The 18,512-nt window shown below is 34.5% G+C and overlaps 1 protein-coding gene across 9 annotated transcripts in view; it reads right to left on the reverse strand.

Moving 5' to 3' along the window:
• IPCEF1 (interaction protein for cytohesin exchange factors 1) overlaps positions 1-18,512 on the reverse strand; it is a 244,200-nt gene that overhangs the window by 114,927 nt on the left and 110,761 nt on the right. For 4 of the 9 annotated variants that reach the window (XM_074187870.1, XM_074187868.1, XM_074187869.1 and 1 more), the window contains one exon: positions 17,411-17,529. The exons of the other annotated variants lie outside the window; for them this stretch is intronic. The gene's annotated coding sequence lies outside the window, so the exon portion shown is untranslated. The remainder of the gene's footprint in view (positions 1-17,410; positions 17,530-18,512) is intronic. 9 annotated transcript variants of the gene reach the window in all.

Raw genomic sequence — 18,512 nt, forward strand, 5'->3', positions numbered from 1 at the left:
CTCGAACTACTTCTTTTACAGGGTGATCATAAGGAAAGCACTTCACAACATTAAGAATGAGTTATTATTAATAGTTTATGATGAGAAAAGTGGGAAGTGTCTTAAAAGTTCTAAAAGTCAACTACTCACACTTCAGGCAGAGGTCAATATTGGATATTAGCATATAGTTAGGTGTTAAGTGTAATTGTATATGAAGGCATTCTATTAAACATATATTTTCCAAATATATCTACTCTCCACCTTTTTCTCTCGAGAAATTCATTTATTCAACAGAACATTTATCGAATGCCAAGTAGAACATATAAGAACTATAAATCTTCTCATTGATTATTCCTGGCTAACAGAACCTTACTTTTGAATTTTTACCATGCCTTAGGGAGAAAAATAAACCAAGGACACAGAAAAAGGTTAATGGTAAGATGGACTACCTAATTAGAGATTTCATGGAAGACCAAGACAAAAGTCTATTCCCAAATCTTTTCCTCCTCATTAATCTGTCGAATATAATTATAACTCTAATACTAACTTTTTTCCATTCTTTCCTTCATTCACTTTTGTCAAACCAATCACCTTCCAAAATCCTCTCTCTATTATGGGGTTGGTTTGTTAGTTATTGTTCAGTCATTTCAGTCATGCTTGAATCTTTTGTAACCCTATTTGGGGTTTTCATGGCAAAGATACTGGAATGGTTTGCCATTTCCTTTTCCAGCTCATTGTACAGATTAGTAACTGAGGCAAATAAAGTTAAGTGATTTGCCCAGAGTTATATAACTAGTAAATGTCTAAGGTCAAATTTGAACTCATGAAGATATCTTCTTGATTCCAAACAGTGCTCTATTCAATTCACTATCTAGCTGTCAATTCTGAAGACTTCAATTACCACATTTCACATCTATAAGATTTTTCTCAAAGAAGAATCTTCCCTCTCACTTCTCAGTCACGACCCAATTTAGGAATAAGTTTTCTCTGAACATTTGCTTTAAAAGACACTGATGCTTCCCACCCAAATTTCAGGTAAGACATCTCCTTTCATTATAAATAACTCCATGGAACTTCCACTTTTTGTTAACTTAAAATTTTATCATAATAAACACACAGTTGAAGAATCATGGGTCCAGGGCTGCTAGGTGGCGCAGTGGATAAAGCACTGGCTCTGGAGTCAGGAGTACCTGGGTTCAAATCCGATCTCAGACACTTAATAATGACCTAGCTGTGTGGCCTTGGGCAAGCCACTTAACCCTATTGCCTAGCAAAAACCTAAAAAAAAAAAAAGATAACCGGTCCAAACTGCAGTACATAAAGATGAAACAGACATGCTTCTCATTCCCTCTGTTGTGAATCAGCAAGTGAAAATAAGTATTTTGAAGTCAATAATAAAAGGAAAGAGATATCACTTAGAGATAACCTCAGCTACTCATAGCTATTCCCACATCATTGGTTCTTCTAGCTTTCAGATCGTTTTTGTTATTGTTTTGTCTGAGTGAGCAGATTGAGAATTTCCACTCTAGTTTTATGCCGCTGTTGTAGTTCCACACTGGAAACTCACTCACCTGCCAATACTAGTTTCCTTCTCCCATTGATGGACCCCTTCCTCCCAAAGCCTCCAATTTTGGAAACGGCTCAGGCATACCAGTTTTCATTCCCCCCTCCCAGTGGTAATTCTGACTTTCCAGTCTTCAACACCATGTCCCTTCTGGGAACCTCCAATCTTTCTCCTCACCTTCCACAATCCCTCCATTCAACTTTTCAGTTCCCTTTTGTGTGTTAACTATCAGAATTAGACTGTATGCTCCTCAAGGACAGGAATTCTTTTTGCTAGTGTTTGTATTCTCAAAGTTTCAGCACATAGTAAGAATTTAATTTAATTCAAATGCTAGTTATCTTGCCTAGTTGAATCTCACATCCCCTTTCACCTGGATACAGAAAAAGACTCCTAACTGGTATAATTGTCTCAATCCTCTTCTCTCTCTAACCTATTTACTGCTTAGCAGTCAAACTGCCCACAGAACTGATGTCACAATCTCCTTGCCCAATGAGTTCCTTCCTGCCACTGACAAAATACAAGATCTTCCATTAAGTACTTATAGTCTTTCCCAATCTTGATCCAAAATCTTGCATGTTTCTCACCTACACACATACACACACACACACACACACACACACACACACACACACACACAAACACACATTCTGGTCAAATTGACCTGTTTACTATTTCCTTTACATAATGTTCCATCTCCCATCTCCATGCTTTTACCCAGGTTAGCTCCCTTCACTCTGCAACCATCAGTATATTCCCTCTTCCACTGAGTCTCTTAGAATTCCCCGTATCCTTCAAAGTTCAGTTCATGAGGTTACAAGAATTATATAAGGAAGACAAAGCTTAACTTCTCTGTGAATGATAATCCACTCTACATTCCCTAGTAGAATACAAATTCCTTGAAGGAAAAAGCAGTATTTATATCCTTAGCACCTAGTTTAGTATCTCATTCATAAAAGATACTTTAAAGATGCTTATTGAATAAATGAATGGATAAAAATAGTTTTTTTGTTTAAGAAGGTTATATAAGAAGGGATAAAGACCTAGGGAATCTAAGATAAACTTGATGGTAAGACAAAAGAACAATTTTTTTAAAAAAAATCATCATATCTCCTCTTAACTTTTTAAATATAGTGCAAATAATATGCAACCAGACACTTTCTTTATTGAAACTGACTTGTATAAGGAAAAGGACCAAAGAAAATATTTGTTTCAGTATTAGTTAAGGCAGAATTCTCTTAACCACATCAACAAAACACTGTTCATATAAGCTCTAGATAAGGGAAATAGTTTAGTTACATAGAACCAAGTATATGGTTAAAAAATAATAGTCAATCCTAAAACCATTTGTAAAAAGAAGTTAAGCTCAATTTTTGCCATCTTTCAGTAAGAATGCTTATTAGATTATTGGGTGGTATTCTTTGAAGTGGGATTTAATAGTTTTTCCCTTTTAATATATGTTTAGATTATACACTATGATTATTACTTAACTCTGGTAGAATCCCACAATTTCTGAGAATACCACAATTTCTGAGAATACCCTTTTTAAAAAAAAGCATGCTTTCTGGGGTGGATGAATTAAAAATAAATATTACTTTGCACATTTTCATTTGACTTAGTGTCATTTCAACCAAAAATCTATGTATAACAAAAAAGTTCAATTTTAATTCATAAGTTACTTCCCATGATATTTTATAGTGTTTTTTTTCAATCTAATACAACAAAAGAAAGTCCTGAGACATTCACTATACTGTGATTGTCTATAGGCAATCAGGGTTCAACCTTTGAGTGATGGTACTTCTGATAGAAATGGTCCTCTTCACAGGAAGACTTCTCTGAATTAATTAGAGCATCATTTTTCTTGAGAAACAAGGTGAAAAACAGTTTTATAATCATTATGCAAGATATGTGGCCTTATAGACTTCCTTTGGGGTTTGTGGTTCTGATTTATCCTGCTCATAGGCTGCATGTAACATGTCTTAAACCAGACACATGTAAAAAATCAGAGAAAAACATGAGGGACCTGGAGTAACTTCACTGCAAAAAATTTTCAGGAAAAAAGAACACATTTTAGAAATTAATAATTACCAAATAAATCCCTACAAAAATACTTTTGATAGAACATCTGTATAATGAGTTCTGATATTTCCATTGGAACATAAGGCTTTGATTGCAGATTGTGATCATAATGGAAAAGAGAAACATAAGAGTGTTCAATACCAAACATTATCTAGTTTAATTCAATTTTTAAGTGTCATCTACTATTGAAAGTTGTTACCTTTATACTTAATAAAATCTGTTCCCAGGAATGGCTATTTTTGGCTAATTTGAGAACATTAGGGTCATGATATCCCAGTACTATTATAAACAATGAACTTCTTTAGGGAATCACATTAATTCCAAAAATTCAGTAATTATGTCCTCTGCTGAAAATGTCTGGGGACTAGAGTCTATTGGTGTGTCTAAATTACATTTCAACATATTCTTTGAAAAGTAAAGTAGAAAGCAAAATTTGCTTTAATAAGTAAGCCAGAGCCACTGACTTAGCTCTAAAACTGACTGTCATAAATAGGTTTCAAAATGGATTTGTTAATGTTTCAAAGTATCTTGGAATGAACCACAGTAATCACTTAAGAAGTGGAACTGATATTTCATTTTTAAAATTAAAATACAATGAATTTAGAGAAAGATATTTTACTTTCACATAACTCTATAGATAAATGTTTCCATTACTATAACTATGATAGCAAAAATTACTCCATATATGTACCCCAAGAAATTAGTTTCAAATCCTGACCTTGCTACTATACATAATAAATCAATATGATTTGAATCAGATTACTTCAACTCTCTGGTCCTCATCTATAAAATGGGTGGGTTGGTCCAGATGATTTGCAAAGTGCCATATCTTCTTTTAAGAGTGTTGTCTGATAAGTTATTTTAGAAAATATAATGTGAAAAACATTGGAACTATACATATAGACAGTAAGAATGAAGGACCTTTTGAAAAGAACAAATGCAACTCAAGTTCCTAAAAGCAATAAACAAATTCCAAAAGATGTCAGCACTATTAACAGGTATTTCTTATGACTTCGAAATACTTTCTCATTTAAATGAAATATGGAAGATTTCATTTCTGTACATTGCAATATGGCACCAAAATAAAAATAAAGAAAACCCATCAACAATGTAGTCTTTAAACTTACAATACTAAATATGACAAGACCAAATTACCCAAAGCTCATGGGAGCCATTTGAGTAAAGTGCATTACTCTTCATCTAGAAAACTCAGAGAAAGAGGAAACAGAAAGCTCTAGTCATTCTTAGAGCAGAACTACCTTAGATCAACAAATTCATAATTTATGTGGCAATGAGTGGAGCTACAGATCTAGCACCCAGATGTGTCATTCTACAGGCAAAAATGTAAAACATCACAGTTGTGTTGTAGTTGAAAGCAGTAATTCAAGGGAAAGAAAAAGAAAGAAAGAAAGAAAGAAAGAAAGAAAGAAAGAAAGAAAGAAAGAAAGAAAGAAAGAAAGAAAGAAAGAAAGAAAGAAAGAAAGGAAAAGAAAAGAAAAGAAAAGAAAAGAAAAGAAAAGAAAAGAAAAGAAAAGAAAAGAAAAGAAAAGAAAAGAAAAGAAAAGAAAAGAAAAGAAAAGAAAAGAAAAGAAAAGAAAAGAAAAGAAAAGAAAAGAAAAGAAAAGAAAAGAAAAGAAAAGAAAAGAAAAAAGAAAAGAAAAGAAAAAAGAAAAGAAATTAACCCTGAAAGGGGAAAGAAAAGGACATGAAATCAATGAGCAAGTTGGTTTCTTAGCACATGACATTTTCATGTTAAGGTGAAGGGAAAATTGAAAACTACAATATGTGAGAATCTGCCTGGAATCCATTCACCAGTACAATACCTAGGTCATCCCTTCATTAGCATGAACACAACCAATAGTTCAATGGACAGTGGCTACAGTTTGGGCGCATGGACCTTTTAAATGATGTGATGGATAGAGCACTGACCTTGGAGTCAGGAGGACGGGAGTTTGAATCCATCCTCAGACACTTGACTGTTACTAGCTGTGTGACCTTGGGCAAGTCACTTAACTCTGCCTCACATCTAGGGCCATCTCTAGCCATCCTGATTCATATCTGACCACTGGACCAAGATGGCTCTGGAGAAGAAAGAGTGGCTAGTGACTTAGCATAGCCCCCTCACTCAAATCCAAAATCATGTGCTTGTCATGGCATCAACTCCCTGATGTCATGGTCTTCTTCGATAATGGACAAACATCATCACCATCATCATCATCATCATCATCATCATCATCATCATCATCATCATCACCATCATCATCATTCCCAGAATCAGAAACCAACCAATCAACCAGCATTTATTAAGAACCAATTATTTGCCAGACCTTCTATCAATTACTATGGCTACAAAGATAAAAAATTAAATAGATTCTATCCCTACAGGTACTGGTTTCAAACTAGGTGATGCAATGCATAGAATACTCGGTCTAGTGTTAAGACCCAAGTTCAAATCTGGCACTAGTCCTTACCAGGGCAAGTCACTTAATCACTGCTTGTCTACCTCCTAAGGTTATTGTGAGCATCAAATGAAATATTTGTAAAGTACTTTGTAGTGTCTGGCATGCAATTGGTGATCAGTAAATGGTCCACTCTTCCTCTCCTCTCCTTTCCTTTCTTTTCCTTCTTTCCTCAAAAAGCAGTTGGGGTTAGTTTGCTCATAGTATTCATGTCAATAAGGGTAAGCACATTCTATCCTATGTAATTGATAGAAATAGGGTAAGAAAATGATATTTTCAGCCATGGGACATTGCCTCAAGTTCTTCATTTCATTCAAGTCTAATGCAATAATTTGACCCAATTTTCTTTTAATTGCTTTAGAAACTACTCTCTCTTTTTTTACAATTTTTTCTTTTTTATATTATTGCCCTCTCTAGATGTTTTACTGTTTCTCCTTACTTCTGACTCTATGCTCTAACAATGAATTGGCAGATGGCATAAAGAATTTATTTTAAAAAACTATGATGATTAAAAATACTTTCTATTCAACATAATAAATATACTGCATTCTATCGCATTAAGACACTAACAAGGCTCTCACTCATGCGTCCTTCACAATTCACACATCAGTTGTCATCTCTTGACAATCCAGAAATGGGTTTTAAAAAACTCTACCAATCCAAAAAAACCTGATATTAGCCAAAAAATTTCAATTCCTGTCATCATCAAACTTCTAACCACAGACTGAAGACAAGACATCTCTACTAAGTGCTTGACAAAAGCTGTCATTTCTTCCTTCCCTACAGAAGGGAGCAGCTACAGGGCAGCTAGGTAGAGCAGTAGATAGAGCCCTGGAGTCAGAAGGACTTGAGTTCAAATCCATGCTCTGACACTCCCTAACTACATGAACCTGGGCAAGTCACTTACCCCATTTGTCTCACTTTCTCATCTGTAAAATGAGCTAGAGAAGTAAATGGCAAACTATTTGTGTCTTTGCCAAGAAAACCCCAAACAAGTGGTTCAAGGGATAGAATGCAGGAGCAGGAGTCAGAAAGGCTCACCTTCCTAAGTTCACATCTGTTCTCAGACACTTAGTAGCTTTGTGAGCCTGGGAAAGTCATTTAACCCTCTTTTCCTCAGTTCCTTACCTATAAAATGATAATGTTTTGTCCTTCATTTTTGAAGGAGACCACAACATCAGAGAGGTGATGCCATGACAAGCACATGAATTAGATTTGAGTGAAGGGTTGCTGTGCTAAGTCACCAGCCTCACTTTTTCCTCCAGAATCAGGATGACTGGAGATGTCCCTGGATGTGAGATAATCAGAGTTAAGTGACTTGCCCAAGGTCACACAGATAGTAATAGTCAAGTATCTGAGGCTGGATATGAACTCCCATCCTCTTGACTCCAAGGACTCCAAGGTTTGTGCTCTAAAATGGCAAATTCAAAGTTGGACTTTACTGAAACAACTGAGCAACAACAAAAGAAGATAAAGGAAAAGCAGTGAACTATGTGTTATATATTGTCAGATGTACAATCCCTGTCATGCCCTTGAACTAGATGTAGAGGGGGTTAATGGGAAAAAAGTCTTTGATCCTGGGTCCCATTTCTAGGCCCATGACCTTTCCACATAAGACCAGTTCCTAATCCAAAGAAATTCTTGGTTGTTGCTAAGGGCAATTCTGGCCTCAAGTAAAGATTTTAGTGCTTTGTTTTGTTTAGCATCTGCCTCTTTGAAAAATTTATAAGTTGATTATTACTCAGGAAAACTCTAGAGTCATTGTTTTTCTCCCATCATTTCCCTAGATCTCAGAAGACAATTCCTTCCATAAGTACTTCTCTTATAGCCTAAAGTAGGTTTTCAAGGTCTGTTCTGTCATAATGAGGTAAAACTTTCTGGACACTCCTCAATTTAGACTAAGAATCCCTTGATCTTGACACTGGTTTAGCCTCATTAGGAATTAGGTTATCTAAGGAGTATCCCAATGACCTGTACTCACCTAGCCAATCAGAATAGACAATTAACCTACTACTATGAAACCCTTTCCCAGAGTTACTGATAAACCACTAAAATGATATCTCTTCTCTCTAATACTCGCCTTGAAGTGTTACTGAGCAAAGATATATTTCTATTAGAGCATAAGAAAAGAGAGTCAGCAAACTGACTTACCTTTCTCAGAATAATATCCAACAGACTTTGTTGTACTATAATTGAGAGGCTTCACCATTACTTTTTTGGGTTATGATCCATTCTCATTTGAAAAGGATTTAAACTTGATGCTTTGGTTTCTCATCAGCATAATTTCTGGGATGCTAAAGTCTTCTAAGAATAATCTTAGCATTTTCTTGCTAGGATTCCAGCATGGGATGCTTTCCAAGACTGATCAGGGAGAGCCCAGGAGACCAGGAGCCAGAAACTCAACCCTCGTACTGTGTCTATAAGTAGATGCCTTTAAGAGGGACTATTCTGGTTGTCCTTTTTCTTTTACTAGGGAAAATTTGGGGAAACTAAGGAAACACATTTTAATGAATTCATAATGTCTTCATTAAAAGGTGAGCTTTCTCTGTAACCCTAAAGTGTATCCAAAGAGCCATCTAGTGGTTGAAAAAATAAGTACAATATACTAAATTTAACTTATTCATGATTCAAATCAACAAATATTCATTAAATGTCTACTATGTGTTTGCTTAATCTATTTTCACTCTACAGAGAGTAATATCTATCTTTGCTCAAATGTTCCTAAAAACATTTTATTTGGCTCTCCTTTGCTCCAATAATATTGTACCTTGTATCACATTTATTTCTACACAGATCCTAGCTTATCCTTTCCTCTTCCTCCTCCCTCTCCCCTATTAGTTATCTCCATATCATTTTGTTATATTTGCCCCCCAGAATTCCTAATAGCAGTTATAGTTTGTCCCTTAAAATGTTTTTTGAATTGAATTATATTTCTGCTGGAGATCTAATGTGGATTTGAAGGCACTGTCATATATTATATAGTGGAATGTTAGCTGAATTTCAAGGGAGAGGAGCTGAACTGAAATCCTGACCTTTGCCATCTGAATGAATTTGGACAAATCTCTTCAACATTCCAGACTTTCACTTCTGGTTACAAAAGGCCAGAATCTCCCTTTGCATGCTGAACCATCATCAATTGTCTGATGTCTTACCACTGGACTCTGGTGACTCTGGAGGACAGAGTGAGGTTGATGATTTTGCACAGCTCTGCCCCACTCATATGCAATTAACCTCCTTCTGCCATTGGTCCTCTTTGAGAACAAAAAACAAACAAACCAACTTTCACTTCCATCTGGAAAATTAAGGGACTGAACTACTAGATGGTCTCTAGGGTTCCTTCTGGCTCTAAATTTATGATCCTATGATCTGGATTGAATTTATTTCTGGTGTAACTGAAGCATTTTCTAAAGAATGAAGTTACTAAATCTAAGTTGTATGCAAAAAAAATTTGTTTCTGTGAATTTGAATTAGTAACAGAATTTATTTGAGTATCAAAGGAAAATCAAAGGCTTGGAAAGATGATTTCTAGAGTACCTTCAGACTCTAAATCTGTGATTCAATATGAATTACCTTTTATCTGGTCATTTAATTTATAACACCTCAATCACAATTAAGAGTTAATACAAATATTAGCATTAATGTATCAATTTCTCTATTGAAACTCAATATGCAATTTTTCATTTATTTCTTCCCAGGTGTTTTTTGAATGAAACCAGAGATAATAATAATAGTATAATAACCAATATTTATGTACCACTTTAAAGTTTACAAAGTGCTTTATATACATTGTTTCATGTGATCCCCACAACATCCCTATTGATGCTTGTTATTCTCGTTTTATAGATCAGGAAACTGAGGCAGAAAGGGGTCAAGTAACTTGTCCAGGGTCACATAAGTAATAAGTGTCTAGGATAGATTCAAATTTAGTCCTTCTTGACTCCAACTCCTGTACTTATGCCTCACTTTTGTGTCTAATTAGCTTCCTACCTATTCCCCCTACTATATAGCTATTTATTCTACCCAATTTCTATCTCTTCTGCTCATCTATATAACCTCATCCATCAATAGATACATTAATTAGTTTTTTCTATTATATTCTCCTATATATGACATTGATTTATTTTCCAGATACTAAAATTTTGTTATGAAAAGTATTGCTAGATATGAGAGCCATCAGTGAAAGTTTACAAATCTTATTATTTCATAAAGATTGTTTTTAATGGATTTGATCTTGTATATTTAATTATAGATTTGAAAACAACCATTTACCCTAATTTTTTCCATTTACAGATGGAAAAACAGTCTCTCGTGGTATTCTTATGGAAAAGAAGGAGCAATGTGGGTTACATGATAAGTTAAATGAAAAGATATAAATAGCAGTCAAATCCACAATCTCTATGTACGAAGGAACAAAGGGGAATAACAAATGTCCTAGAACTTATAGAGATCGAGACTATGCTTTTATACCCTTTCTAAACTGTGCACTATGAACATTTTTATCCATACTGCTATACACTTTAGTTCTACAACTATTCCCATCTATAAACAGTGCTCCCTAATGTTCTTTCAACAAAATCCTTTTTAAATACTCAGGAAGTTACTATACTTTTGTTAGGAAGCATTGAAAAGAGTAAAGTTACCTTCTCCCCATGAGAAACTTAATATTTGGGGGTCAATATAGCAAAAATATTGGAGACAGTCTGGAGGTGGTCTCCATCCATCCTTCTATCTATCATCTATCTATTCATCTATCATCTATCTATCTATCTATCTATCTATAGTAGTTCTTTTTCCCCTTCCTTTATTTTAGTTTGAAGTTCTTATGATTGGATTTGCAAAATCTAAATTAGCTTTGAACTCTAGCAAAAACATTATTTAAAAAAATTTATTTACCCTTTGACCCAGCAATACCAATACTAGGCCTATATCCAGAAGAAATCATTTTAAAAAATGGGAAAAATATTACATGTTCCAAAAAAATTCATAGTAGCTCTTTTGGTAGTGGCAAAAAAATTGGAAACTGACAGGATGACCATCAACTGGGGAATGGCTGAACAAGTATGTGATTGCTATGGAATACTATCATTCTATAAGAAACCATGATTGGTCAGATTCTAGAGAAGCATGGAATGAATTACAGGAACTGATGCTCAGCAAAGGAAGCAGAACCAAGAGAACATTGCACACATTAACAAGAATGTTGTGAGTTGATCAACCTTGATGGATGCAGCTTCTCTCAGCAGTTCAGATAACTAGGACAATCCTAGGAGACTGGCAATGGACAATGCTATGCCCATCCAGAGGAAGAAAAAACAGAATAAAACAAACAAAATTTTAAAAAAACCTACAGAATCTGAATGAACCCTACATTCACTTAAAAATAATTTTTTCTCTTATGTATTTCTTTCCTATCTCATATTTTTCTTTCTTTTCCCTTAATCCTTATTCCTTATATCAAAAAATGACTAATCTGTAAACATGCTAAACACAAATATGTATATACAATATTCAGTGACTGTTCACTGCTGAGGGGAGGGGGCTGGGTAGAGAGGGTGGAAGAAAATTATGTAATTTAAAAATATGAATATGCATGTGGTTGAATGTTGGAAAACTTTAATAACATGTAATTAGAAAAATAAAAAATGTCAAAATTGAAAAAAATAATTTTATTGATATCTTTTGTTTTTATCACCTACATCTCCCTATGTATTCTCCCTATCTCCCACTTCAGAGCTGTACCACAAAACAAAGAATAAAAAAGAGGAAATAAAACACTCCAACTAAGCTCACCCACACATTTTAAAAGATTTTTTTTAATCTAACATCATCTACAGTGTTCCATCCCCATAGACCCTCACCTCTGTAAAGAATTAGTACAGGGAAGTACCTTCTCATATTTCTTTTTGTGAACTAAATTTATGCATTATAACTTTAAAACATTCTGTTTCAAATACTTTCTTTTTACATTGTTATAAAACTTACAGATTCTGCTTATTTGTCTTTTCTTCAGTTTTTATGTCTTCCCATGTTTCTTAGCCTTCATCATCCTCATTCACAGTAACATAACCATTTCCTAATCAGTTGGCCTCTACTTGATCTCTAGTCTTTGTTACTCTAAAAAGTACTGCTATAAAAATGTTGATGTACATGGAAACATCTTTTTAAGTCCTTGACTTTGGCAAATGCCCAGCAGTAGAGTGGATAGGTCAAAGAGTATGGAAAGTAAATACATATACCTTCCTATCAGCTCTTATTAGGATCATTCCATCCCTGGCAAGGAGTCTGCCATTTTTACATTTATACCATGGTCAAGAAATCCAAATTGCTTTTTCTGACATCATCTTCTTAACTAGCTGTTTACTGTCAATATATGTGTGTGTGGGGGGGTGTATAAAATTTTACTTTTTTTTAATTCATTGCCTTGCTGGTCAGCAGTGAGCACACAACCTGTGCTACAAGATCTTCATTTTATTGCCTAAGATTATCTGTCTATCTGATAGACACACAAACTCAAACACATACTGGGGCTTTTGTATTTTAGACAATTGTGATTTTTATATTGATTAATATGATTGTGTAATGAATTTAATAATAATTTAATTTCTAGAGATCCTTTCTCACAGGCAGGTTCTAGATTTGGGAAAACGGGGTGGGGGGGAGTTGCAGCATTCATCTATCAATCATGACAGGTGACAGGTCCTGCTTTTTTCCCTGACCTTCATTTGCTTGTGTTAAGTACATCAAGTCTGTACTGTACATAAGCCCTATACTGTACAATAATAAAGTATTCCCAAACTACACAATCATCTTGGCCATTCCCACAGGCCTACTTGTACAGACACAGGTGATGGAATTGTTGTATTGTTCTGCCTGGTAATTTGTCCTAGGAAGATCACTCAAGCTCCAAATCTGATTGTTTTATAACTTACCTTCCTACTTGTGATCATGTATATTCCCTGCCTGAACTACAGCAAGACAGAGCTTCAAGGAAGGAATAATCTCATGAGTTTCCAATTGGTTCCTTGCAAAGCCACTACCTGAGTAGTGGCACTCTTATCTCTAGTCTACTCTGTCTTGCCCAGGTTAGAAACTGCTAAGTAAAAACAGGGTTAATATTAAACTTGTTCCAGAGTCCCAATTCACCTAGCTGATATACTCAACACTTTCAACTCCGGTTCCACTATTGGATCCAGTCTTTGATAAAACCTGCTTTTCAATCCTGTTTGTGACCAGGATCATTCTGGGGTAAGGCTATTTTTTTGTTTATTTATTATAGTATTTCACACCTAGATTGGCAAAATTTTTACCTGCCATTGGGGGTTTTCACCTGCTTGTGAAAATTCTTGAGCAAGAATTTCTTACTAGGTTGTTTTTTTGTGTGTGCAAACTGGTTGAAATTAATATTCTTAATTGTTTGCTTGATTAGTATTGTGGAATATTCATTGTGATCCTTTAATTGGCTTGCTAATACAGTATGGATTAATTGTATCTGAGTTTTGGGGTATCTGTGTATTTGTAATATTATATCTTATTTTATGGTGTCCTTGATTGTTTGTAATTGGAAGTTAAGTGGTGTTATTATCTTTTTTGAGTGTACACCTTTAAAATGGGTCAGTTATGTGGTAAAGTTGAAATGGCGGTTACAGCAGTTCCTATTTGCAGGCCCCTAAAAATTACATGTGCCTTAAAAAATGTAAAAGAAATATGATCTTGACTGTCCCTAAAGCTGCCAGGATTAGGTTGATTTGACTAGTGATGACCCTAAACTTTTCTGGTCCCTTCAGGGCAGGTTTGATAAGACCAAGTTATAGTATTTAAGGCAGAAATTGATGGATAAGGAAACATCTTTTTTGAGTGATACAGCTTAAATAAACAAAAAAAATAGATTTAAAATATCTGTTGATTCTTAATTATAGACAAAACAAACTAAACAAATACAGACTATCTTCTTTTTCCAATTTCCCAGTTTATCAGGTCAACATTGAGGCCACAAATCCAATAGATATAGCAAAAGAAAGAAAAGAAATATTACTGATGCTGAGTGAAGGAAGGAGAACCAAGAGAACAATGTACACATCATCAACATTATGAGATGAACAACCTTGATAGAAGCAGTTCCTCTCAGCAGTCCAGAGAGCAAGGACAACTGTATTTAACTAGTCATGGACTACATTATCCCCAACAAGAGGAAGAAAAACAAAACAAAACACAGGGGAAAAAACCTTTCAGAATGTGATGAACTTTATAAAAATTATCTCTTATGTATCTCTTTCCTTTAATCTTAATTCCTCAAAACAAAAATTACTAATTTGTAAACATGTTTATCAAAATATGTATGTAAAATGCTAACCTGACTGTTCCCTGCTGAGGGGAGGGGAGGTGGGAAGGGAGGGTGAAGGGAAATTTTGTAACTTGGAAATATATGTACACATGGATGAAAATAAATAAATAAATTTAAATAAAACAAAGAAAATATTGTTTCTTGAATGACATTGTAGCTCCCACATTCAAGATAAATGTTACAATTTTTATATTATTACAGAACAATCCACCCTCTTGGTGGCATGGTCAAACTGTAATAATCAGATTTAGAACAGGAAGAGACTTCAGAGTACATGTAATCCTAACTCTACTCAAATCACAAACCCCTCCACAACATTCCCAATAAATTGTTATCCAAACTCTGCCTCCATGGCAGGTTATTCACCAAAAATTTCAATGAGAGTGCTAATTATAGATTTTAGAACTAGAAAGGAACTAAAATATCTTTGCTGATATTCACTCATTACTGTGATGTCTGATTCTCCATGATCTCATTTGAGATTTTTCTCAGCAAAGATACAGGGTTGTCATTTTCTTCTCCAGATCATCTTACAGATGAAGAAACTGAGGCAAACCAGACCCAGTACCACATAGCTAGTAAAGTATCTGAGGTCAGATTTGAAATCAGGAAGATGAAATTATCTCTTAGCATTACTATCTCATTTTACTGATGCGGAAACTGAGGCAAGTAACGTCACATAGCCGATATGTAACTGAGGCAGTATTTGAACCCAGGACTTTCTGACTTCAGGCTTGACACTCTATCCAGTGTGCTACCTAGCTACTATAACATACAATACAGTTCAGTGCAATGCAAAACAATGACTTTTGTTTCCCAACACATAAGAGTGGAGTTTCTTGTTCTTAGTAGACACTGAATAAATGTGCATGAAATTGAAACAAATTGATAATTTACTTTATAGTATAGGGGCTAAAATGAGGAAAACCAGAGAGGCAGGGAGGTTATTGTTTTGAAACCTAAAAGGGTAGCTTCTTTTCTAAGTTTTAGATAAAGTTGCACAGTAAGAGTGTTTATAAATTATAGAGGTCTTTAACTACTAGGGCAAAGGGAATAAACTTTATTCAAAAGGCAAGAAAGGGTGAGCTATGAAAGTTTTCACACAGAGGAGTCATACGCCCATATCTATGTATCAGTAATATTCTGAAAATAATGTGAGGGACAGATTGGAAAAGGAAGAATGTAGAGGAAGTAAGGTGCTTCAGGAAGTTTTTGCAATAGTCTTAAGTATGAAAGAAAAGAAGGGTTGGATGAGAGAAATAAAACAAAGGTAGAATTCATAGGACTAGATAACTGATTGGATAAGAAGAAAGGTCAAAGATAACATCAAGAGTTCAAAAATGAAAGCATGAATGAAATGTCATTGAGAGAAATAATGAAATCAGAAGTGATAGTAGGTACCCTCTATCTATAAAGGAAGCCCAAAAGCATTCTTGACTTCTAATGTAAATTTGCAACTACCACTCAACACTACCCTTGAACAGAGCAAACTTTTCCACCTGAGAGACATTTACATAGTAGAGAAAGGTTTTATATCTGCCCATCTTCTTTTCTATATCCCAAACATCCCCAATTTCTTCAATTGATTTTCAAATGACATGGACCCTTTGCTTAATAATATCTTTTCCAAAATGCAGCAAACCATAGTTCTGTGCCCTGCAGATGTGTTCTGATCAAGGCAGAGAACACTATGACAATCACTCCATCACTCTGGGAAGTTATGTCCGTCTTAACACAGCTCATGATTGCATTAGCTTGATTTTTTGTATGCAAAATCCCCTATTAACCATTCTTGTTCTGTCTTTCCAAGTCTGAAGATCATCTCTTTGGCACCAAAAAAAGAAAAAGAAAAAATTTTTTTGGAGTTGAAAAGTTGTTGATGGTGTTGAGAAGTTTTCTTTGTTGTCTATTCCTATTCTATCTACAGCAAACAGGGATCTTTCCCAATTCTCTTCCTATAACAATGTCATTCTAAAAAATCCTTTCTCATTCATATTTATCACAAAGTGTTCAGAATTTTCTGAGGTTATTCTTATCTAATTTTTCCACCCTTAAACATCTGATATGGTCGGACTCTCTTCAGTCCTTTCTCTTTTCAATCTATCCTTCACACATCTCATAAATCCTAATTCAAATGTACAAATCAGACCATTTAACCTTCCTGTTCAACAATTTTCAGAAACTGCCCAATTTGACTTGGAGTTACTATATATACATGTACACACAAATACATGAATATAGTACATATATGCATATTTATACATGTATTTTGCATACTTATAAACACATCTATGTCTATATATGAACTATATGTTGTATGTACCACTTAATTGCTTCACTTTCACATTGTCCTCAATAGCTGCCTGGTGGTAAACAATGAGGATTTTTTCAAGAAATGAAAAAATTTACATTAGATTAAAAAAAAGAAAACAAACACAATTGCCATCAAGAAATTCATTATAAAGAAAAAGCATAAAGGATTTTTGGCTTGCAAAAGAATGCTTTTTTTCAAAGAAGCTATCTGTCAATGCAAGTCAAGTCCTTGAATAGGTGAATCTGATCCAAAGTTACAAGTTAGCAAACAAGGAATATAATCAGTTGCTCAACAGTCAAAAGCATGACCTGGTTTTTAAGATGAACAATTACATATCCCAAAGCCAAGTATAGTCATAATCTATCTTTCTCTAATTTTGCTCAGCCTGGTCTGGTTCGGCCTGAATACAGTTAGTTGCCCAGAGAAAAAAAATCTAAATCTCCTACTACAGCATCAGGGTCATAAATTTAGTGATAGAAGGAACCTTAGAGGCCAGATAGTTCAATCCCCTTATTTTATAGGTGAGTAAACTGAGGCCCAGAGAGATTCAATGATTTGTTCAAGGTCAGGCAGGTTTATGAACTTGACTACAGCAAGGGCTTTTCCCACTATGCCATAATCCTTCTCCTTACTCTAACAGTGATCAGCTAATGATCATAAACTACCCAAGATCTTACCAGGATGATGATCTTGAAAATTCTGCAGCTATGGAAATGGAATCTCAAACAAGGCCTGGATGGCTATGTTTACATCTCAGACACTCAAGTTTGATACTTTTTTCAGCTTTGAAGATTTTCTAAAAAAAAAAAAGCAAAACAAACCAGAATGAAAAAAAATTTTAATCCTTTTGAATTCTATTTCTAATCCCATTTGAACTCCATAGTATTTTTCACAAAGCTTCTAAAACTCATGTAAAGTATATGATTGAATTTAGATCTTCCTTTCTCTGGATTTATTGTTATGTCAGTATCATGTACAAAGGAGAACATTTTTGTAGAGGATTCTAATATTGGGGGGAAAAGGTTAAAATTGTGATAATTTTACCTTGTATTCATACAGGCTATTTCTTAGACAATGCCTGAAGAATAAGGTACTATAAGGATGTATTTTCCCAAATCCATGTATTATGCCCATTGTAAAGGAGGAGAGTCAGTTAGTCAACCATTATTTATTAAATTCTCACTATATGTCAGACACTGGGGATTTAAAAAAAGAGGTTAAAAAAATAATCCCTTCTCTTAAAGAGTGCACAGTTTAATGAGAGAGAAAATATGGAAAATACTTTTAAACTAGATATTTAGAGGATACATTGGGCTAATTTCAAAAGAAAGGTACAAAGATTAAGGGGTATGAGAAGGGATCCTTGCAGAAGGTGGGTCTTTAACTAAGACTTTAGAAGGTGGAGATAAGGTATGGGGGACGTAGAAGGTAAATGGATGTCATGTGTGAGGAACACGAAGAAGCCAGTTTTCACTGGGACATAGAATGTGTGAAGATGTTTTGAAAGACAAAGTGAAGCAGAGATAAGAAGAAAGACATTAAATTTACTCTTAATTTCGGAGCTTCCAAATGACTTTGCTTTTACACTTTGACTGAATTATTTTGATTGATTGTTTGATTGACTTAACTATTTTTAGGGGATGGAAAAGGAATAAGCATTTTTATAGTGACTATATTCCAGGTTAAATTATTTTATTGATTAATTACTATTTGTATTATTATTATTATTATTTATTAAGTGCTTTTTACAATTGTATCACATTTTAGTCTTACAACAAT

This window comes from Macrotis lagotis, chromosome 5 (assembly GCF_037893015.1).
Source record: "Macrotis lagotis isolate mMagLag1 chromosome 5, bilby.v1.9.chrom.fasta, whole genome shotgun sequence".
In the NCBI taxonomy this organism is placed as follows: Eukaryota; Metazoa; Chordata; class Mammalia; order Peramelemorphia; family Peramelidae; genus Macrotis; species Macrotis lagotis.